Below are 12,729 nucleotides of genomic sequence, written 5' to 3'. Positions count from 1 at the left end.
AACTTCTCAGGTTCCAACTCGATAGGACCAGCGGAATGCAAAACAACCAGAAGTGGAGAATGTTTCCAAAGTGAGCCCCACTTCCAGTCCCCTGCAAACAGATACAGAGACGTGGAGTCCCTCCCCTGTTTCGATTTCAGGCAGTGAGACCAGCAGCATCATGCAAAAACTGAAGAAGATGCACAGTCATATGGATGAAAAGTAATATCTCTTATGGCTCCTTATAAGGCATATTGCTGTGAAAGGCTGGCAAGCCTAAGCATCTCATTTGTCAGCTGGTGATGTTATAGAGAGGGTGAGAAAGAGAGAGACAGAGTGGCTCTGAACAGAGATAAATAGATGAAGTCCATTTAACTGTGGTTTTTCAAAGGCAGTGTGTTTGCTGCATATGGTGTTTCTAATTATCCCCCCTGAGGTGTTGTCATGTTTGACCCTGCGAGCGGGGCAGCAAAACATCAATATGGCCTCACTGCTACTGCTCTCCAAGTAGTGGAGCTTTTTTCTTATCCTCATCATCTTTATTTACACCCATTGCCCTGGTGCAACAGTCTCAGAATGGGATTGCAATGTGAAAACTTTCACTGGTGCAAGGCTTGCTTTGCCTTTCAGTGGAGTGTGTTAGGAAACTGGAGGTACATGCAAATGTTGCAGGAATTGTTTTTCCTGGTGGAATTATCAGCTTGACATCATTGTGTAAGCTTTTTTATCCTATGAAGGCAATTGCGTACACTACAGAGGATGTCAACAGGTCTTATTGGGGCAGTACCATGGCTCAATGGCGAGCCTGCTGCCTCACAATGCCAGGAACCCGGGTTCGATTCTACCTTCAGGCGACTGTGTGGAGTTTGCACATTCTCCCAATGTCTGCATGGGTTTCCTCCCGCGGTCCACAAATGTGCATGTCAGGTGGATTGGCCATGCTAAATTGCCCATAGTGCCTAGCAATATGCAGGCTAGGTGAATTAGCCATGGGAAATGCAGAGTTACACTGATAGCGTAGGGGAGTGAATCTGGGTAGGATGCTGTTCGAAGGGTCATTATGGACTCAATGGGCTAAATGGCCTGTTTCCACACTGAGGGATTCTATGATTTGTTCCAATCAGTTCACATCAGTGTTACTGCTCCACTTGAGACTCCTGTCACCTTTGCTCATCGATTACACTGACCCTCTATTCCTTTCTCCCTCTAATCTTGTCTATCTTCCCCTTAAACACCCGCATGATATTTGATTCAGCCACTCCCTGTGCAGTCTTCATTGTTGTAATCCAATTCTGCAGAACTTCCATATCTCCCTAATGGATTTCTTGGTGACTACTTTGTGGCCTCAAGGTATGTTCTTCCTTGTGAAAGGAAACATTCTGTCTGTATCCAGTCTGCTGAACCCTCTCAACATTTTAAAGACCTCTATTATGTCCCTGTTTGGCCTTATTTCAGAGAAAAGAGACGTAGCCTGTCAACTCTTTCCTGTGACCAACCTTGTCAATCTTGTCTGTGTACCCACTTCAGTTTCTCCTTTTTCTATTTATAGTATGATGATCAGCCTGCACACAGTATCCAAGTGTTGTTTAAGCAAGGTTTGATTCAGGTTTAGCATATTTAATAAATAATTAGATCGGGATGATGTGCTAAACGACTAGTGTTTTTTTCTGATCTAATTAATTTAAATAAATGTGAGGTACTGCATTTTGGTAAGGCAAATCAGGGCAGAACTTAATGGGAAGGTCCTGGGCAGTGTTGCTGATCAAGGAGACCTTGGGGTGCAGGTTCCTAGTTCCTTGAAGACGGAGTTTCAGTCAGACAGGGTCGTGAAGAAACCGTTTGGTGTGCTTGCCTTTATTGGTCAGTGCATTGAGTATAAGAGTTGGGATGTCCTGTTATGATTGTACAGGACATTGGTGAGGCCACTTTTGGAATAATGCATTCAGTGCTGGTGTGTTGTGAAACTTGAAAGGATTCAGAAAAGATTTACAAGGATGTTGCTCGGGTTGAAGGTTTGAGCTATGGGGAGAGACTGAAGGGTAACCTTAAAAGTTTATAAAATCATGCGGGGCATGGATAGGGTGAATAGCCGTGATCCTTTTCCCAGGTTAGCGGAGTTGAAAACTAGAGAGCATAAGTAAGAAAGGAAAAATTTAAAAGTTACCTCAGGGGCAATTTTTTCACACGTATGGAATGAGCTGCCAGAGTTGGTGGCAGAGCAATAATGAAAACATTAAACAAGCATCAGATGGGTTTGTAAGCTGTGGATGGACTGTTAGGAAGGCAGTGCTTGAGATTCTCCCACTATCTAAGTCAGAAAGAGAAATGGAGCTGGGGTTGGATTTGATGAGCTCTGTTGCCATTTGAAGTTAATGAATCCGAGCAGAAGGGGTTGTGTTGAGGCAGAGGTGTCGGGAGGTTGGCTACACATGTTTTGATGGAATATTTGGAATTTCTCCTTAATAATGTGAGGTTTTCTTGAGTATCTAAAGATAAAGCAATTTTGGGGTGATACTCAGCTGTTTTGTTTTTCTTGTTTTGCTCCTTTTGTTGTAAACATTGCTCTCCTGTCACCACTACTTCTCTGTCTTTACGTCTCATCACTGGGCTTCTCTGTGTGTTTTCTCAACGTACATCCCAAATTCCAGGTGTACATCTGCAACCAGCTGGTCAGGTACTGTGCAACCTCTGCTTCTCACTGATCGAGCATGCTCTGTTTCGTCACATGCATGTGGATGATGTGGGGGATGGTGGAGGGCCAAGAGAAAGGAATTGTGTAGAGAAATGTGCATCCCTTTGGCTTAGTTGTGGCTTCACATAGATGCAGAAAGCTGCTAGTTGGCAATATACTACAGACTTTATAATTAATCTGGAACATGCTTTTAAAGGGGTGTTACTGTGAAAGCAACAAGTTGAAGTTACACAAACAATCTTGAGCTGCTCATGCTAACAGGATGCAACAAAGATTGACCTTTTTAACGTTGAGTTGGACTTTCGCAAAATAGTTTGGCAGAGTTAACAGCCCACTAATCTTGATAAATGTAGCTTTAAGAAATCTGAAATTTGAGTTGCAAGGTTGAATTTTCAGATAGCAGTGCATCTTTAAGAGTGCAAATGTGTCTTTGGTGAACATTTGAGGTATTCTTATGGATGTGAAAACTTAATTTGTATGTAACCGTCAGAGTAGTATCTCCAACTACATGCAGCTACTTTTGTTAAAACGCCTGTCAGTTTAATAGTGCTGTCAGATCTCAAATCTTTGTTTAAAATTGAAAGTACCAATAAGAAATAATATTCAGGGCTCAGTGCTGCATTTAGTAGCAACTGGACAAACTCAGGAGCATTTTGGATGATTTTAGCAGTGGCAGGAATTCTGTATTGATTTCTAATTTGAATTTAATCTTGCTTCAGAGCTACTTGATTTCCCCTTTTTATTTTGTTTTAAACTGCATTCACAATTAAGTTTGTTACTTTAATACTTTTCTGCAGCTCCTTCGTAGACTCCCACAGAAAAGACAATCACATGTCCCTCTTTTTACTTTGTTTTTGCAAGTTGACTGTTGGTATTTCTACCGTACAGGATCTGTTGTGGGGTTAATCTACCATCTTCTTCCTGTTCACTTTTCAAGAGAAAAGGACTTGGCGTTGATGGCAGGGTAACTTACCTGGCATTTTAACCGGATCAGCCACATAAATACTCTGGCTGCAAGAGCAGCCCAGCAGCTGGGTGTTCTGCAAAGAATAACTGACCAAAGCCTGAGAGGCACTTTTTGGGAGTGTGATGGAATACTCTCCATGTGCTTGCATGAGTATTGCTCCAACAGCAAGGAAAATGCTTGACATTGTCCTGAGCAAAGCAGCCCACTTGGTTGACACCCCACCCATTGATTTCCTCCTCAATGGCACACATTTGCAGCAGTGTGTACCAGATATGAGATGCATGACAGCAACTAACCAAGGCTGTTTTCACAGCACCTTCCAAACCCATGATCTGTGCCATCTAAAGACAATGGTAGCTACTGCTCCCTTACTAATGCTACCACCTCCCAAATCCCTTCCAAGCTGCATAACATTTTTGAATTGGAATTATATCGCTAAACTTGGAACACATCCTGACAGCACTGTGGGTGTACCTTCAAGAGGGCAGCATACCACCACTTAAGGGCAATTGGGAATGAGCAACAAATTCTGGTTTCATTGGCACCACTCTTATTCCTTAACCATCTTCAATGAAAGCAAGTAACACAAATATACCCCTTGTGTCCAGTGCAGCTGTGTACACAATCTCCAGAAACTGTGCTATAAACCTTATCTGTTCTAAATAGTATTTTCGTTAGAACGCTGCATCTAACTGAATATTTATTCATTAATTAGTCATGAGAGAGGAAAAAGCTTTGTCATTTTGCAGCAATGGAATAGTATTTTGTGATAATCCAGTTTAATTGAAGATCTCTTTGTCTTGTACAATGTGATGTGAACGTTTAGATAACATGTAGGCTGTACTACATTTCTGAAAGAAATTCACCCAGAATTAGTGAAATCATTGAAAGATATTGCAGAATTTGAAGTGTGAATTATGTTTGTTGTGTGAATGTTGTAATATTGGAAAGCTAATAGAAACTAGCACGTTCTCCCAGGGTGAATTAAATACCACTGGAACTTTGTAATAATTATGCTTGTGTAAACCTTTAAAGAGGCTGTAAAAAAGAATAAGCTTTTTCTTTTGTGATCCAGGTAAGCAATTAACATGTTCTAGAAGTATTTGTACATTTTTCCTGTTTGTAACATGAAAAGCAAGAGTAATAGTAAGCCCCTTGAGCCTGCTCTGTTATTCAGTATGACCATGACTGATCATCCAACTCCATACCCTGGTCCCACTTTCTCCCCATACCATTTGATCTCTTTAGCCCTAAGAACTATATCTAACCCTTGAAAATATTCAATGTTTTGTCCTGAAATACATTTTGTGGCAGAGAATTTTGTTGGTTCAACACTATCTGGATGAAGAAATTTCTCCTCCTCTCAGTTCTGAATAGCCTAACCTATATCCATTAGGCTCTGACCACTGGTTCTGGCCTACCCCACCATGAAGGCCAACATACCATTTGCCTGCTGCACCTGCATGCTTACTCTCAGTAACTGGTGTACAAAGACACCCTTTGTTGTAATTCTCCCTTTCCTAATCTAGTCAGATAATCTCGCTGTCTCTTTTTGCAACCAAAAATCTCACATTTATCAAAATTATCTTTCATCTACCATGCATTTTCCCAAACACTTAACTTAAGTAAATCACACTTGAAGCATCTCTGTATCCTCCTCACTGTTTACCCTTCCACCCAGCTTTGTATCACCCGCAAACTGAGAAATAGGAATAGTTCCCTCATCGAAGTCATTCATATATATTGTATATATTGTGAATAACTGGGTTTGAACCACTGATCCCTGTAGTACCTCACTGGTCACTGGCTGCCACTCAGAAAATGGCCTGTTTATTCCAGCTCTTTGTTTCCTGTCTGCCAACTAGTTCTCTGTCCATGCAAATACACCCCCCCCTCCCATTCTCACACATTATATGCTAATTTCTTATGTAGGACCTGATCAAAAGCATTCTGAAGTCAAAGTAACATCCACTGGTTGCCCCTTATCAATTCTACTAGTTAGGTCCTCAAAATTTCAGTAGATTTGCTAAGTATGAATCCCCTCTTTCAAATCTATGCCGACTCTGTCCAATCCTGTCACTGTTCAGTAAGGAACTTGACTGTACGCCAATATAGCTTGTAAATGTATCTGCTCCCAGAATTTGGAAAGCGGGCACACTGCCCTCCAAAGAAAAATCTGCTGTCGCAGGCTTCACTCTTATTGCATACATTTATTGTCCACTTCTTCAGTGTGATCATTGATTTTACAAACAATTTCCAAAATTCTTTAAATCCTGAAGAAATGTGATGCCAGCCCTTTGTAGAAGTGAAGGGAATGTGTGATGCTTGCTTGACCTTTGTCTCTATGGATCAGACCAAACCGAACCTTGAGCAAGATGTGGGATGTGTCCCACAAACATTTTTTAAAAAGCAAAGATTTTTCTCTGAGATTTAAGTGTTCAATTAAGTATGATCAAAAAACCTCGTAAAAATTGAGAGTTTGTTTTCAGCGCCTTTAAAGAGACATGCTCTTGGCTGACAATTTTGTGACATGTGATCATTCTTTGATAAAGGTGGCTGTGTCCAACACTGCAGGATGTTGTGCTGAAGTGCCTAATTGGGTGGGTGAGCTTTATTACTGGTGTAACTTGGCTCATTTTGAGATGGAATTAAAGTTAAATCTGAGTTAAATCTTGTTTTTAAACTGAGGTGACCTTGTGTAACTCAAGTGTGAAAACTACGCTCAAGTTTACGCTTTTGTTTCACTTTTACAGGTTAGTATTTTTCTGATCTGTTTTATAAATAAAGTTCAATATGGAAAATGCAGTGCTGACGAAACTCAGGTCCAGCAGCATCAGTGAAGTGAAAAAGACGTTATATGTTTCAAGTCCAGTGACCTGTTGTCCATTCATTCGAAGAGTTAGTGAACTTAACCTTTCTTTCTCTTCACAGATGCTGTCAGACCTGCTGAGTTTCTCCAGCACTTTGTTTCTTTGGTTCAGATGTTCAGCATCTTCAGTTCTTTGTTTTGTTACAGATGCTAATAATTTGACTTGGGGAGCGAGAGGCAGCAACTGTGATAAACTAGGAAAAAAATCCCCCACCGTGGCAAAAAAACACATAATTCTTTACACTTTGCAAAACACTGTACTGTAAATAGGAAATGCAATTGAGCTAAATGCAAGAAGGCATAGCATCTGACTTGTCTCAAACTCTTACTAAACTTGAGGACCAGGCTATCAGAATTTTGTTTGCTCGCTTCCTTTGAGATCACAGTTCACTAATGTCCCAGTACCAATCCCTGGGCTGGGCCAGGTTACCAATTGCAGTGGGGTGGGGAAATCTGTGTCAGACTGAAGTTTTTTTTCAGAGCAGCATTGCACATTGATGTTGATGGTTTTGACTAATATTGCATCAGCAAACTTGGAGGAAATCCTTTTGAATGTGTTGATTAACTGCTCTGAGCCTATTTACATGCAGTAGTGCTGCAATGTTCTACGCTGTGTGAGGTCTACAAGGAGACCTTGCCCTGAATTTTGTTTGTGTTGTGAAACTATAACCCAAACAGTGTTGAATTTAAAAAGTAAGAATTATACTTTTTGAGCTGCAGGTTAATGTCCGATTTTAGAAATGAATATCAGCAGCTAGCTGACACTTTCTTTCTCTCTCCCCTGTCCTGCTTGCATGTCCATCAGGTTCCTCACTAAACGGGAGCAGAAACTGATGCATCGGCGACGACATGCAGAGGAGCTGCTGGAGTGGAAGCGGCGGCTCGATGCTGAGGAAGCTGTGATCCAGCAAATGGAAAAACAGGCTCTGGCTGCTTGGGACAGGGAGCTCAAACCAAACATGGCAAAGAGAGAGGCAAGCGAGAAGATTCCTGAATCGAAAGGTAATGTTAGCCTCTGTTTCTTGTTTGTTTGTTTTCTCTTCGAGACAGTAATGCATTTACTGTGGTTCTGACTACTTTCAAGTGCACTTTGGTATCGCTGATTGTCATGGCACATGTGAGGTGATGTATTGATGTATAAATGTCATCAGTCTGGATTAATGCAGAAGAAGCAAGGTGTAAACCTGGCCTTTTATTTTGCCTGTCTCATTCATTCAAGGAAATCACATTTCCCAAGCAACTGCTGTCATCCATTTATTCAGCATAGGTCAGATGTTGGAATTATCATCTTTCTCAATGGTACCTTGACACAATAGCCCAGTGTAGTTTCCCACTCACCCTCTCGAGGGAGGTTGAAGTTTCAGATTTGAATTCCTTTCACTGCTGGTGGTTACATATCACTTGCAGAGTTGAGAAGCAGCAAAAGTTGTAATCAGTGTGAGAGCTTGGACGTTGTTTACACAAGGCTATGTGGCCACTTTGTTAACACGGAAAAATCTAATTTTCTTTGCAATATTGATAATTAATTTCATTCCTCACCATTAGCAGCAGCATGAAACTGTAACTGCAGTACTGCGCAGAATGTTGTATTGGAGTATTTTGACGATTAGCAGATTTGTCTGATAGAATCTGAATTAGCTCAAGGCGCTTTTCATCAGTGACCTGTGCAAACTTAACCTTATCTGGTTAACTGTTTCTAACCTACTCTCCTTATGATATTATTACATGCATCTGAAATAAAGAATACATTGAAAGGAGGACGGACATGTAAGCCAGACATACTGAATTGTGCATCTCACTTTAAGCACTGTTAACCCATTGCAGTATAAATGTTCTAAGTATTGTTATTTTCTCTAGACACAGGCAGTGAGGAAGAATGTCCTGCACCACCTTGCTCCCAGCCCCACCGTGACAGTTCAATTCCTGAGGAGGTTAGATGTTCACCTGCTCAGACTCTGGAATCACCATCAGCAGCCCTTCGGATGACCACCAGTCCTGACCATCGTATTTTCATAGATGATGTTTATTCCCAGGATTTTGTCGCAACACACAGGAAAATGGTAAAAGATGTTTTGCATTGTTTTTTCTACAAAAACTGTTTCTAATGAGTAAAGAATGTCATATAAGGCTGCAGAGAATAGAAAATCCTTGGCTTCGCTCAAAATCAGTCCCAGGGAAACAAGAAGTGGAGAGAATGGGAAACAGTGTGGGGAGGTGGGTGGGAGATCTGAGGGAATGGGAGTTCTGAGAATGAATGGAAAATATAGGTGTTGGGGGAAAGGGAATTCTGAGGGGAATGGGAAACAGGAGTGGCAGAGAATGGGAATTCTGAGGGGGAATGAGAAATGTAATGTGGGAAAGAATAGGAATTTTGTGAAGGCATGTGAAATATGTGCGGGCTCGGTGGATCAGCAATGGGAAATCCAGCTGGAGGGGAGGGGGCTCTGGGTGGGCTGGTCCTCGGAGGGTTGATGTGGACTTAAAAGGCCAAATGACCTGCTTCGGCACTTTATGGAATCTCCGATTATCTGTCTCTGCCCCACCTCCGTTCTTCCACTGCAGGAGCCTCATCAATGTCTGTCTTACTTCCAGACTTGACGATTGTATTATACTACTTGTTCTATTCCAGAAAGCCGGTTGGTGAAGGATAATACCAGAACCAGTCTTTGCATCATTTAAATTAATTTACATGATTATACATTGCAGGCAAGCTATTTGTATTCCTTTAATTAAATCTTTGAGAATTTCAATTTTAATTGCTCCATTAATGGAAAAGCCTTCAGTTACTAAGACAGTGACCTCTTTAATTCTCTCCCTGAACTTTACTTCTTTCTATGTCACTTTCCTCCTTCAAGGCACTTGAACTGTATGACAGATTTCACATCTGCCCTTGGATCTCTGAGGCTCAGTATCATGTTTTATTCTATGTCTGTGAAGCTACTTGGTTTGTTTTATCATATGAAAGCTCTGTTATAAATGCAAGTTTTTAAAGATAAAATGGGAAGAAAACAGGGTAACTGTGAAATAAAGCATCAGAACAGATTTCAAAAGTGATGACTATGTTTAAAAAACCTCAACTTTCAGATGTGGAGATATGATGGGTGTCATGCATAAGATTAATTGGCAAGGAATTAAGGCAGGGGTAGCAAACGGGATTTAAACAGATAGAAGGGTGGAAATATAGAAAAGGATTTGGGGAAGTTCCAGAGTGGTTCAAGAAAGTCGTGGTTTCTGGGTTTGCTTCTGGGGGCACTTTTATTTTCGGTGTTCATTTAATAATTTGATTATGTACCAAGAGCATGTGGTGTTGAAAATCAGAATATTGTAAAATAAGAAGAATGATGAGTGTTTTGGAAAAGTTAAGGAAGCTGTGAGGAGGTTTGATAAGAAGCAGGAATGGTTTAAAGATGACAGGTAGAATTGTGTTGGCGGGTATGTGTGTGGCAGTGTATTTTTTAAATTTTAGATTAAGCGTACCAGCAGCAATTGTAATTTGAGTGGGAGCAGGCCTGGTGCTATGAAGGATGGTGATTTGTAAAAGCAGGTTCAAAGGGCAACAAAGGCTTTACCTTAAAAGCTGTGCTATTAATTATGGAGCAAGGAGAATTCTAGAACTTGGGAAGAGAGATTGTTCAATCTTCCCATAATTCTAGATGGCCTAGTGGTGGTGTCACTTAATCAACCTAACCACACGTCTTTGGACTGTGGAAGGAAACTGGAACGAGAGGAAACCCATGCAGACACAGGGAAAATGTGCAAACTCCACACACACAGTTGCTCAAGAGAGGAATTTGTCCCCAGATACATAGTGCTCAGAGGTAGCAGTGCTAACCACTGAGACATCGTGACACCCAGAGGGAGGCTGACAATCAATCTCCTGGCTTATCCCACCTTCTTCCTTTTTCATAAACTTGGAAAATAATGTCAGACTGGAACTAATGTTTGCTTTCTTCTCTGGTTTTTCAGTCTCCTTCCTCAAAAGTGACTGAGAGTACATCGAAGCAAGATGGCCAGAAAATCAGCTCCAGCATCCGTGTGCATGACAGACCTATTCTAAAATCCCACCAAGCATCTGGCAGCTGGTCTGATGAAACTGTTTCTGAGACACAGTCAGGTAGGAAATTTCAAACATGACCAAGCTTCACAGAGGTTCTTCAAATTATTTGATGTGCTTCGAAACTCAAACGCGATGTGTATTAATTTTTGTTTAAAAATGTTGCTTGGCTGAGAGTATAGCACAACACCGAGGGATGGTGATTCTTGAGACTTTGTCTTGTGTGAAAGTGAAAATAACACCTGAAATGGCCTTCCTGTAGGATTTATTAAGGGAATTTTGTTTTAATTCACTTGTGGGATGTGGGCATTGCTGGGTGGCCAGTATTTATTGCCCATCCATGATTGTCCGTGGAACAGTTAAGAGTTAACCACATTGCTGTGGGTCTGGAGTCACATAGAGACCAGACCAGGTAAAGATGGCACTTTCCTTCCCGAAAGAACATTAATGAATCAGATGGGATTTTTCTGACAATCGACAATGAATTTATGGTTATCATTTGAATCTTAATTCCAGACTTTTTATTTTATTGAATTCAAGTTCCACCACCTTGCATGGTGGGATGATGACATGAGTTCTGTCACAGGAGGTTTTCCCTCTAGTTTTGCTTATTACTGTATTGTCACTGTAATTGAGGCCGACAGCCCAGAGTTAATTCAGCATCGGTGTAGTAGATTGTCTGTTAATATCTCTTTCTGTCAGTTTCCTTTGGAATCTCTGAAGTTGAAACAGTAAGAGCTGAATGCCTGTGCAAGTTTGATTTCATTGGTCTGTAACTTTGGTCATGTTACACCTGTCTAAATTGGAGAAGGAATGTCACCAGCCTTTCAGAAAAAATTGCACACCACTGAAGTATTCAACAAAGAAAAGTCAATTCCAACAGGTTTGCCTGTTTCTGACTCTCCAGCTGTATCCCTTTGCCACTCCAGCCTCTCATTTGCTATCCTCAGCTGGTCCACACCCTTTATATCTCAGCAGCATGTTCCAGCGTTGAGTAAATCCAGCATTTACTCATCACAAACCTGTCTCTGGAAAGTTACATGCCTCCTGCCTCATCATCCACAACTCTCACCCAGAGACTTGACCATTCCAAGTCTTCTGGTCAGATTTCTGAATACTCCATAAATGTGAGCACTTCCAAAAGTCTGGAAAGAACGCTTATCTGAAAATTATCAGACTGTCCTTAATTGAACTTTGCCTCCCAATTTTTCAACATCTCCAATCTAATTTTCACAGTTAAAGCCCTTCACGATGAATCCCTGTCTCTCTTTGTGACTTTTAGTCTAACATCATCCTTCAACCTCTTGTGGTCTTAATTTTTCTGACTGTTGCATCCCTTCCAGAGTTAACTTAAATAATGGCCATGTATAGTAGCCTAATTGCAGAATTCATCTCCAAAGCCCATTCCTCTCCTGTCTTTCAAATGCACATCTTTTGCAAGCTTTTAGTCTCCAGCTTCTCATTTTGGCTTTTGCCTCAATATGGTTCTAACCATGCTCACCGTTACTGACTGCCCAGATAGTCCTGCTGTGTGATCGGCCGGTGTGTACGGTGATACTGTAGGTCTGAGGAGTTGATGTGTTTGGTGACACTGTGGCCCCCAAGTGGTCAACGTGTCCATTGCATGAGGCTTTGTCAGTGGTTCAGCAGGTTTGATTAAAGTGTGAACAGGTTGTGAGAAGTGTCACCAAGAGTTATGCAGGTTTGCATATATGTCTTATCCGCTAATGTTAGTGTCCAAGTTGAATTTGATTGTAAGGAGACCTGTTAACATCCATTGGGTGGATCTTCAACAGAAACTACGTCAGACCAGAGTGATATTGAGGTCAGGATCCATGCACTGAAGGACGAACTTAAGAAGCGCAAGTCCATTGTGGACAAGCTGAAGAAAGAGCAGGAGGAACGTCAACAGGAGCGGTTGAAAGCACAAGAGGCCAGCCTCATCAAACAGCTAGAGGTGAGATTGTACCCTCCACTGCCCTGCAGGTTTCAGTTGGGGATGGTTGTAACATGTGACCTTGCAGAGGTTGAGTTCAGAGCATTTCACATGTTGCATACTGCGTTCTCAAAACCAAATCAGCATCCATTTCCTTGAACTAAAAATTGTTGGGGGCTGTTGACTTTTATTCTTGCCATCTTAAGGAAAAGTGGTTGAGCAAGGTCGCTTT

The 12,729-nt window shown here is 41.4% G+C and overlaps 1 pseudogene; it reads left to right on the top strand.

Moving 5' to 3' along the window:
• LOC122552870 (uncharacterized) overlaps positions 1-12,729 on the top strand; it is a 1,138,103-nt pseudogene that overhangs the window by 267,476 nt on the left and 857,898 nt on the right.

Source organism: Chiloscyllium plagiosum, unplaced genomic scaffold, assembly GCF_037043375.1.
Source record: "Chiloscyllium plagiosum isolate Xiang-an unplaced genomic scaffold, Cpla_swu_hap1 HiC_scaffold_9, whole genome shotgun sequence".
Classification (NCBI taxonomy): domain Eukaryota; kingdom Metazoa; phylum Chordata; class Chondrichthyes; order Orectolobiformes; family Hemiscylliidae; genus Chiloscyllium; species Chiloscyllium plagiosum.
This window is presented reverse-complemented; position numbering and strand designations above follow the sequence as displayed.